Source organism: Adiantum capillus-veneris, chromosome 15 (assembly GCF_014529385.1).
Source record: "Adiantum capillus-veneris isolate H3 chromosome 15, ASM1452938v2, whole genome shotgun sequence".
NCBI lineage: Eukaryota > Viridiplantae > Streptophyta > Polypodiopsida > Polypodiales > Pteridaceae > Adiantum > Adiantum capillus-veneris.
The window spans coordinates 98,642,449-98,653,840 of NC_140945.1; the positions used below are offsets into that span (position 1 = coordinate 98,642,449).

The following is an 11,392-nucleotide window of genomic DNA, read 5'->3' on the forward strand; positions in this document are numbered from 1 at the left end:
GCTATGCAATGCAAGGCAGTTAGATTTCCCGAGGGGTGTTTCCAAAAAGTGAAAGTAAATAGATAATAAGAAAGAAATCAACAAAAAGGATAGATAGTAGTCACACGCTGGTGACAAGTAGAGTCAAACCAACTCTGCACATTATGCTCACTACAAGTTCAAGAGTCTGAATAACACAAATTGCTAGAGTGCTCAGCTTTTGCTCACATCTGAACTTGCTTACCTCATATTTTCAGCCATGACTTGTACCTACACACTTCCCCCCAACCACAATGTAAGCTCTCCATTGCGAGTCTGATTACCGCAATCTTGGAGCATCGAGAATCACTTAGCAGCCCCATACATAGTACTTCACATGTATCTTTGGTCCCATAGGTCATATTTGACCTCCGAGGCGGATAATAAAATCTATCTATCTCTCTCTCTATTTTGAGCAAAAAGTGGGGGTTTTAACCCTTTGCATTACATCAAAATGACCATAGGTCCATATGCAAGAGATATGGGAGAAACCCTAAGAGATATACAATAAGATCATGGGGAAAAATCCCAAAATAAACCATAAGACACATCTAGGCATCAAGATACTCTGATCAGGAAGTGAAATGTGGCTATCTAGCTTGTGATAAGCCTACACAAATATGCCCAATGCTTTGTCCATCTCAGGTGCTGTAGCAAAAATCGATTGAAGGAATAATACCACCGTAACCGGCTTGGCACTGACAAGGCAATAATCTCATAGCAATACATGAACAAAACAAAAAAAAACTTACAATACTTGAAATCGACAATCGTCGTGACACCCAGTGGCAGAGTTCCACTCTCAGATGCACTCACCCCAAAGTCTAGCAACCCTTTTGGTTCTTCTTTCTATATTGGTGATTCACAAAGTACAACTGCCACGAGGAGTCACCCTGCCTCTACTTCCAAGCTGGTCTGCCAAGAGTGACCCACAGGCATCCTCATAAAGGCCTTAGCCTAAAAGCAACTTGATACAAAAGCTGGCAATAACCCAAAAGCAACTACTAAAATAATAATGCCCCAAAAGTTTCCACGCATATAAAACAGCCAAACAATCACTCTAAGTTGCTATGCGGTCCCTTCAAATACAAACAGCTTATACTGAATCGGCTGCTTTTTTATGTAGCTTATTCCTTAGATGCAAAAAATATCTCAGAGTGTATGATGATTTTATTTCCCAACAATCTCATTTTGTGGGATTAAAAGATGCTCTCTATCATCAAAACCAAGCCAATTGTCATACCATAGTTAAACATTATCACAATCAACTGCCATGACAACCCTGCTACATTATCAATGTGCCACTCAAAGATAGACACACCATCATCTAATATACTACCTTTACTTTCTCTTTCAACGAGCTCGTTCACTTCTTAATTCTAAAACAATTGAGGCGTTATTGAACCAATTGAGGTGCTATCACTCAATTGAACAAATTGAGGTGCTATCACTCAATGTCTAATAAGTCTAAAGTAGTAAGAGCAAACTAAACCAAGCATTAGCCACACTAATGCCCCATTGTGACTTGCTCATCTCACCATGCACCTTCTCCACTTGCCTATTTCCCACAGCTTTAAGAAACAAGCAAATAACTCTATATAAATTAACACCTAGAGACAAAACTTAGCTTACTCCAATTGCCTCTCTCCCCAGGTAATAATGATAGAAAACTCGGCTTATTCCAAGAAGCTCGTGTCTAAACACGTCCCTACCTAATTCCCCCTACCAAGAACAAGAGATAATGACATCACTCAATGAGCAAATTGAGAAAGGTATGGTACAATCTTGTTTGTCCTCTTCTATCCTCTTATATGCTTAGTGCAAAAGAAAAATGTTTCATACGAAACATGTGTGGACTCTCAAACACTAAATGAGATCAGTATGAAAAAAAGGTTCCCAATTTCAATACCATCTCATTGATAAGTTTCAAGGATCTTCTGGTGTTGAAAACCAAGTGCTAGAAATTGCTTCATCACCAAAGGTGGCACTTGATTGCGTTGCATGGTTGTGCAACTATTATAGCCCTGCCTAAACATTCTTGGCTTTTCTCTTGCATACTTTGGTCATTGAGTAACCCTTATCCACATTTCATGTCCAATATCACTCATTAAATATTGGTTACCAATAAGCTACAGGAAGAGAGCCGCGTACAAAATTTTTGGAACAAAACTTCCAAGCAAGAAAAGGAAACAATTAAAAGGAATGAAAACCAATCAATCCCTCGATCAATTTGGAATGCAAATGGGTGTTCAACCAACATACCACTAGCTGAATGAGTTTCAATTGACTAGTTTAGACTTAAGTGTTTATCTAACCTGATGTAAATGTATCATTGTATTTAATCCAAGCACTGTACACAACTCAAGCACGGTAGACATCTTTGTACTCAAGCTCCGGTTGATGTGATCACTTCATCAATGTGTCACCATTTTGTCATTGGCCAAAGCAAGCGTAGGCTTGGATGTCTGGTTTCAAGTAGTAGGAGCCAATGTGACATTGAAGTCCACCCCACGTTCCTTTATGTAGCCAAAAGCTACAAGTCTTATTCTTCATAATTACACTACTATCTTACCTTATCCATATTTGTGAAAAAACAAGTTTTCCCTATCTCAACCAGGAGGACATGTTTCTTTTTCCCATATATGTCATGGGATTGCAAGGTCCATACAAGCGCAACAAATATATATTTTGATGGGAAAGGAGGGGCTCAAAACATCAAGCATATTCTGACTATTGAAGGGTGAGAAAGTCCTATGACATACCCACATCAATCCACCATTAATGACTAGTTCCAATCGATGACCACATCAACATTCTGTGAAAGATGCGACAAAGCTCAGTGGATGGAGACTGAGTGGCTCAAATCAGCCATCCCTTTAACATCCTCCGACCAATCCAGCTTAGTAACAATCCAAACACACTCTTGCTGTTCAGAAAACGATAAATAGCAAAAGAACGAGAGAATGGTAGAACCACTTTCAGCGTGGCTAAACACCTAGGCATGTCTAAAGCTTGTGTACTAACCTGCTTTAGTTGTCGGCTATGGCTCGATTTCCCGCCCTTTCTGAAAACGAAATAGACGAGACCTGGAGGCTGGGCCAAAGCGTGAAGAGAGAGAGAGAGATAGCTAGAGAGAGAGAGACAGAGAAAAGAGATGGGCCAGGGCCCACAAACGTCAGCTTCCCAGCAGGAGGGATCAACGGCCAGCGATTCTCGGTTGTCCGTTTTCCACGGAGGGAAAAATTTGCTCCGTGTCACGCCTTTCATTGAAGGGTAAAAGTGCCGCCCCAAGGTCCTCCGGACTATATGACGTACCCTTGTCACGTGGGATTGACGGTCCACAATCTTGGGAAGATATGCACCGTCCGTTTATTCTCAAGAATAAAAAGATTCCATTGGAGTTGATCTCCCACGACTTGAACCCACCTCCTACCTCTTCAAAAGCTATGACTCTCTCATTATGCTATTATGTGCCACTTGAAACGTAGGTGCGAACGTAAAATCATATCGTAAAAATGACTTCTTGGATATCACTTTGGGATGGTTGGGGTCACACACTGATCACTTTGGAATAAGTGGGTTCACAAGGTGATCACATTTTGATTGGGATTCACATGGGGACCACTTGATGTTCACATCGAGTTTACTTGGGGTTCACTTTAATGGTAATCACTTGGAGATTAATCCGCCGTTTACAGATGGCACAAAACCAATCCCACCGCCCCCAATTAATGGGGACCATTGATCCCACTTGACAAAGAGGGTGTCAAATAATCACGAGACAAGGTCATCAAAGCCTTCAAAAAAGAGCCATGTGGACCTTATTCTTTCTAGAGATAGGCACTTGAAACTAGTACCCTTCCCTATGAAAGGTACTTTCTTTTTTTTAAATGCTCTTTTGAGCTTGAATTGCATTAACTCCAAATAGTACATGTATCCTTTGCACACAGGTCATCCAACATACAGAAAGAAGTCAGCTCAATGAGTGCAAAGCACCCCAAGGGATTTGAGATCATTGAGCCTAAACTTATCCTTAATCCATGTTTAAAAAATTCCCACTGTCGTCCCATGTAACCGTCAAGGTCATATCTTCTTTTTCTCGACAAGCCGCTTCCTCTTGCTTGAGAGAAGCCATCCACAAGTTTCCAACACTAGTTCTACATTAAGTTTTCCATTCTTTTTCTGGAATAGTTGTTCATTCCTAGAAACACATATGGCTTTCAGGACAATAGCTCGAATTATACAAATTTCTACATTAGATCTTCATTGACTAAGTGTCTGGATCCTAGCGCTAGGTCTCGTCTAAAGAAAGGGACGCCTAGCTGTCAAAATAGGAAGGGCTTATTTTCTAATAGGACTCTTTGTTTGCATCACCTAATCACGGGGTGCAAAAATAATATTAATTTGCAAGCAAAGAGAGTAGTATTAGATAAATTAATAAACTTCCACTAGCATGGCATTTGGTAAATTGTACTTCTAGAACACCACTGGGGCAACACGAGAGAGAGAGAGAGAGAGAGAGAGGCATGGATGTAGGCCTGAGCACCCCATTGTTTGATCAAACAATAATATCATGCTTTTCCATTCTTTTTCTAGAATAGTTGTTCATTCCTAGAAACCCATATGGCTTTCAAGACAACGGCTCTAATTACACAAATTTCTGCCATTAAATCTTCATCGATTAAGTGTTTAGATCCTAGTGCTAGGTCTCGTCTAAAGAAAAGGGTGCCTAGCTGACAGAACAAGAAGAGCTTATTTTCTCATAGTACTCTCTTCATTTGCATTTCCTAATCACGGGGTGCAAAAATGATATTAATTTGCAAGCAAAGCGAGTAGTATTAGATAAATTAATGCACTTACCACACACCACTAACATGGCATTTGGTAGATTGTAGTTCTAGAACACCACTGATGCAACACGAGAGAGAGAGAGAGAGAGAGAGAGGCATGGATGTATGCTTGAGCACCCCATTATTTGATCAAACCATGATATCATGCAGCAACAATAGTGAAGCCACACATGTGTAGATGGTGGAGGTGAGAGCCTCAATAGCGACATTCCTAGGACAAGAAGAGACAAGAGTGCGTTGAGAGAGAGAGAGAGAGAGAGAGAGAGAGAGAGACGCCCTTGGGCTGCCCACCATCTCTAGTCATAGATACAAATAGTTGCTCACAACGATTGAGAGAGACAGACAAGAAAGAGGGGGGGTTTGGGGCGGGGGGGGAAGAGGGAGAGAGAGAGGGATTGACGGTTCGTCCATTAGAGTACTTTCTACTTTAAAAGAGAGAAGTTTCAACATTTCCATTTTACAATTTGAAAGGGCATTCTCTCTGTTGAATCCTCTCATATTCTTCTAAAAAATACAATTCACAATGTGGGTACTCTATTTTTTGTTTGCCCTTCTAATGACAAAATAACACAAAGATTAAAAATTAATTTCTTTAACTCAGCAACATGCTTGGTGCAGAAAATAAGAAGACAACGGGTGTGCCAAAGGTTTTAATTAACTAGTATCTCAGAAGATACCTCATTTGTGGATGAGAAATAACAAAAAGGAGCTGGCTCGGGGAACAAGCCCGTGAAGAACACTGGGGCTGATTGGTAACATGCCAAAAAGCTGGGCAAAAGAATGCAAGGAAAGAACCTCCTATGTACTAGTCAACCGCGGCCAAATCTGCACCCAAAAAGGATTGCCCCCAAGGTTGGAGCTCTCCAAAGGGATGTATGAAAGAAGCATCTAAATGATTTTCACTTGGGAGTAGGAACTGGATGTCCCCACCAACTATCGACACTACGTGCAACCTGTCATCCGAAGGATCTTGACAACGAAAAATCTACTGTGGAACGTCAAGAAAAGTTGATGTGGAAAAAAGGGGGTGGGGGCCCGGGTGGACGGGCCACAGCACTAAAGGGCACGGGTAGAAAGAGATGGGATTGGCGGTGCAGGTTGAAAGGGGGGATCTCGAGGAGGATTGAGGGTGGTAAAAAATGGGTGCCCAAACCATATAATGATAAATAAACTTGGACAAGCCCCCCTGCTTGTCCAAGTTTACTTTTTCGTGTCCTAGTTTACCCCGGCATCCTACGGCTGCGCGCGTCTCGATCTCCGTGTCCTAGCTTCGCTACCGTGGATCCCACCACTTGGGCTTCATTAAATGGCTCGTGCCCTTTAGTGCGGGGGGGGGGAGGGGGGGCGGGGGGGGGGGGGGGGGCTCGTCTCTAATTGACACCCTCAATTTTTAGAGGGGATCTACAGTTGAAAATCGGCGTCGCTTGTCGGCGAACATCACAACCGTTGATCCCAGATGTGAACTTGACGTAAACCAGATGTAAACTCGGACAAATGTAAACTAGTTGTGAACTTGCATGTAAACTAGATGTGAACTCTTTAAAGTATGTGTACTATAGTATTGTGGCGTAAACTCAATGTGAACCCGAAGTAAACTCGTTGTGAACTAAGATCGCAACAGGCCAGATCTACGCAATATGATGCTATTGTTCTACATGCTTATCAAAACGCGTGCAATAACGTAACGATAACGCATTGGTCTTGGGATGGGGTGGTTGTGAGGTCGAATCCCACCCAATTTATTTTTTCCTCTTAATGAATCGACGGCCCACGATCAACAATGATCTGAGACCCTAGATTCCCTCTAAAAATTGAGGGTGAGACCGTAGACCCCCTCTAAAAATTGAAGGTGTCAAATAGAGACGTGGGGGTGGGGTGGGGGGGGGGGGGGGGGGGGGGGGGAGGCGGGGGGATGTGGCACAAAAGGGTAAGTGAATATTTTCTCTCACTCTTTCATTTTGTTCAGAGGCCTCTAGGGTCTAGATGTTCTCTCTCTCATCACAGTGCGAGACATGACCTTCTGCGAGTGCGAGGTTGGCCATGTTGCTAGAGGGAGACGAGGATGGTCGATAGTGCACTTGAGGAGTAGGCTCAATGCATTGATCGATGGTGCACACAGTGGTTGTGGCCAGTGATGGGGGCAACGCAGGGTAGGGTCAGGGGGTCGCACTGAGGGAAGCAAGATACCCATCAAAGAGGAGAAAATGAAAAGGAAAGGCATGGGTGCACATATGCAGCGAGGGCAGCCAGTCGGGGATCTGAATGCGAGGCAGTCGAGGAGACGAGGAGGCAGGTTAACAACCATGCAAGCATGAGGGTGAGGCACCTATCAAGACGAGGCACCAGAGTATCTCTCTCTCTCTCTCTCTCTCTCTCTCTCTCTCTCTCTCTCTCTCTCTCTCTCTCTCTCTCTCTCTCTCTCTCTATGGTCACTATGTCCCTTGCTAAAGGTAGCTCAAGCACCACGAGAGGGAGCATCATGAGGAGTCTCTCCATCTCTCTCCTTGCCCGATACATAGGAGCCAATGCGCATTAGTCTCTCCTACTGTTCTGTCATAGAGGAGGCCGCATAATCACTCTCACTTGCAATCCTAACGAGCTTGCATTATAAGTCTCTCTATGTGGGGATGGATCATCACCCCTCTCTGCTTCAGGTGCGCAAAAGTTAAACGTATTTTCTCACTCACTTCTCTCTTTTGAATCCTATCATGCGCGATGTGTAGTAGAACAGTGTTGTGCATGACTCGGTGAGGAGGGTGATATGTAGCAAGATGAGGTTGGCAAGGAGTGCAGGGAGCTTGGCGATGGTTAGAGGAGATCGACGCAGGGTTAAGAGTAAAAGGAATCTCAATAGATTTCACTTGATAGAAATGGACTAGACCCAATGTCTGTACAAATCTAAACTCAGTAGGGTAAATAATTAGCAATATGTTTGGTGAAGAAGACAATTAGATTTTCTATTTTCAACTAAGGTCAAAACATTCTCTTTTTTTTTTCAAAACTCAAAATGGTGAGTAGACTATATTTAACAAACCAAAATTTTACAAATTCCTGCTGGTGACGAGCCATGACATCTTCAAAGGATCGTAGATATATCGATTAATAAGGGAGCCACCCCACGAGCCCACACTTTTACCCATGTAAGTCCGTCATTGTGGCGCCCATGATCCTGCTCCATCTCCTCATAGTTCCATCTCTTTTCCGATGGCGATGATTGTCTCCCTACTTTCTTGAATTATCTCCATGAACTTAGCTATTTCCATCGAATTCTCGAAGATTCGACAGTTCCTTGCCTTCCAAATATGTTTGAAGTAACAAGATTTGTGTTGCAATGAGTAGTGCTTGGCCCTTGAACACATTCCCTCCCAAGAAGAGATCGTTCTTGAAGAATCGTATTTTGCACAAATCTTCCTTGCTAGGCCACAAATCATCGGGCACTCCTTGAAAAGGTGAGGGAGATCTTCACTAGCTATTCTGCATTGCAAGCATCTATCTAGACCAATTCCTCTAGTAAGAACCTTCACCCCGGTCAACATGGCTCCCCATAGCACCTTCCATAAGAAGACCTTTATCCCATGCGGCCATTGAGGGTGACATATATTCTTCATGACCGTCTCCCATGACCTGAGCCAGTTTTTGCCCCATTGCTTGTAAAGTGGGAATTAGAACCAATCCTTTGAAGCCATAAGGGTGAGGTACACTTCCTTGGTTTGCGGTCTCAAGAAATGTACGTTCTTAGGCCACTGCGATGCTATCCATTCAAACTTGTATTCACAGATCGGCAGATACCACCTGTTAATCTATTCTAGGTCTCTATTGATCAGTAGAGCCAGTTGATATGTTCCTTTTCCAGCAACTTCTTCCGTAGTCCCACAGTTGGCCTAGGAGTCTGATACCTTTGTTATTTTTTCTTTCTGCCAACTTCACTCCGAAAAAGGGTTTGAAGGATGCTTCCAACCTTGGAGAGCCAAGGGGACCCGTGAGTTATAGAATTGTGAAAGTACCTTGATAGCTCTCCCCATTCCAAAGACTTCGTTGCTCTATTACATTTCCGAGTGAGCTCGCCTTTCATACATCCCAATTTCAAGACAATCCATTGAGGGGCAAGCATCTTGTCGTGCACCTCGAGCCCTTTCCATTGGCCACCTTGCAAGAATAGCCCAAGTCTGGCCTTGCTTTGCTAGTGCTACCACAAACTTGGCACATTGGGCCTTTGCATGAGTGCTAGCCTCCAGGGTTAAGAATCCCGAGAGCGCTTTGCTCCACTGGTCTCGCAACTATCTCCCATTTAGCCCATTGCCAGGGCGTCGAGTTTTTAGTGTTGTTCTTCCATAGAAATCTCCTTATTAGTTTCAAGATTTCTTTCTAGTTGCATTTAGCTAGCTTAAGCAAGGGACCTCTCGAGGCTATATAGAGCATGAATGAGTTGATCACCTTCACTTTGCTCAAAAAGTGGAGAAGAACATACTCCCACCTTTGCATCTTATTTCTTAATTTCTCCATAACCCATAAGAATCTTTGCTTGTGAGTTACATCCACCCCTAGAGGAGCTCCCAGGTGTCGGAATATCTTCCCTTTTGACACAATCTCCCCGATCCACATAGACCAATCAAACGAGTCATTCTCGGAGAGAGAGATCAATCTTGATTTTTCAATACTACACTTCAACCCTGAAGCTAAGGCATACGTTTGCACAATTTCCAATGCCTTCCTGACAATCTTAGGGCAGGCTTTAAGGGAAAGCAAGGAGTTATCCGCAAAAAGTTGGTCATTGTTAGACAAAGCCAACCCTTGAATCTCCCCTTTGGTGGCGTTGTTGTCGAGTAATGTTACCAAAGGATGAGATCCAATGGAAAACATTAGAGGGGCAAGTGGGCAGCTCTGTTTTATTGATGTTGACCACAAATATGCCCATAACTCTCTCATTGAAAAGGAGCTCCTTGGCTACCAACACCGAGGGTGCTGACCAGTGGACACATCCGCAACCCAAAGCCTAATGAATTCATAACACCTTCAATGAATGACCATGTGATACTTTCATAGGCTTTATCTAAATCCAATTGCAACATGATACACTCTTGCTTAGTGAAAGCAACATATTCAAGGCCGACCATTGTTGCCAAAATGTTGTCATAGATTGACCTTCCTTTGATGAATCCATGCTACTGGGGAGTGAGGTCAAAACATTCTCTACTAACATTTTGAAAATATGTGTAGAATATAAGAAGACAACAACATGTTTGGCGAACAAGATAGGCTTTCTATTTACAAACATCAGTGTCAAATCAAACTAGTCTTGCTTGGTTTGCCTTGTCTAGCAATTCTACGCAACACATTTGTGACGGTAAAAGCAGACTATAATGGTTATAGTAAACTCAAAAACCATTTTTGTGTAAAAAACCAAAACCATCGAGCATGTCACTTATCTTATGAGTAATTTGTTTATTGAAACAAATTTTGGAACCCAAGACCTAGCCATTGAAGAACTACAAACAAAAGTAGAACAAAAATACTTAAACATTTTGTTCTATGAAAAATTATCAAAAAATTTACAAAAATAGATAGTGTACAATATACGTGAGTGCCATACAGAAGTATGATCGACAGTAAGTCAAAACAATGTCGTGTCTCTCCAAAATTTATCAAAACGAAAGCTATGTCCTACCCCATAGTCCATTTCCTACACATAGTCATGGTATTCAAGAACGAGATAACGAACTTGAAAATTTTGTAGGTAAGTTTATGTTGATCTTGCTGCGTTTAGAGTATTTGAACATCGTTTGAATCTCTTGTTTGTGGATCATTTTTCCTCCATCAAATTTGCATGAAAGAGGGACAAAGAGAGAGAGAGAGAGAGAGAGAGGGGGGGGGGGGGGGGGGAGAGTGGCGATGAGGTACTCCCTACGTAATGCTCGATTTAAATGCAAGACTTAAATTTTTCCTTGTTCTTGGAGCGTCATAAATAGGAAAACTTAGCTTTCACCACTAGCCAAATGTGCTCATGCCTCATCAAATGCATCCTTCTTACACCCCGGGGTGTCATACGCAAAGAGTTCTACCCCCTAAAGTTCTTGAGTGAGATGCCACGCTCCTATTTCTAGCATGGATCTTCCCAAGGACAATTCATATCTTTTGTGATGGAATCAAGCATGGCCCTTTATTGTTGCTCTCACAACTCTCTCCTTTATTTGGCTAAATCAAATTGTGTCATTGCAACTCTATGAAGTGAACCCTCTGGATTTTTTACAATTTTCATAGGCGACACCTTGTTTTCCCTCTTAAGAAGGTTGGTTCATCCTCATTGAGCTCATTTTCAAGCTCCTCTTTGGGTCCTTTGTCTTAATACAAGAGTCCAAATCCATGAGCATCATAACAAGGGTAATCTGTCACATCCATCTCACAACAAACTCGTTCTCATTAGTGGTCTCCTAGAAGAGCCATTTTCACTATCTTCACTTATGATAATCCAAGAAAGCCATTTGCGACCTATTGAAGGCCGATTCATATCAAAAGGATTAGATTCC

At 42.5% G+C, this 11,392-nt stretch overlaps 1 protein-coding gene across 3 annotated transcripts in view; it reads right to left on the reverse strand.

Moving 5' to 3' along the window:
* The window catches only part of LOC147441143 (uncharacterized), a 39,509-nt gene extending 36,251 nt beyond the window's left edge, over positions 1 to 3,258 (reverse strand). Inside the window, exons 1-2 of one of the 3 annotated variants that reach the window (XM_086483661.1) lie at positions 3,043 to 3,258; positions 2,781 to 2,917 (exon numbers count right to left, since the gene is read on the reverse strand). The gene's annotated coding sequence lies outside the window, so the exon portion shown is untranslated. Of the gene's footprint in view, positions 1 to 2,780; positions 2,945 to 3,042 lie in introns of all 3 variants that reach the window. The other 2 variants (XM_086483663.1, XM_086483660.1) reach the window with 2 other exon arrangements.
* Positions 3,259 to 11,392: the final 8,134 nt, after the last annotated feature.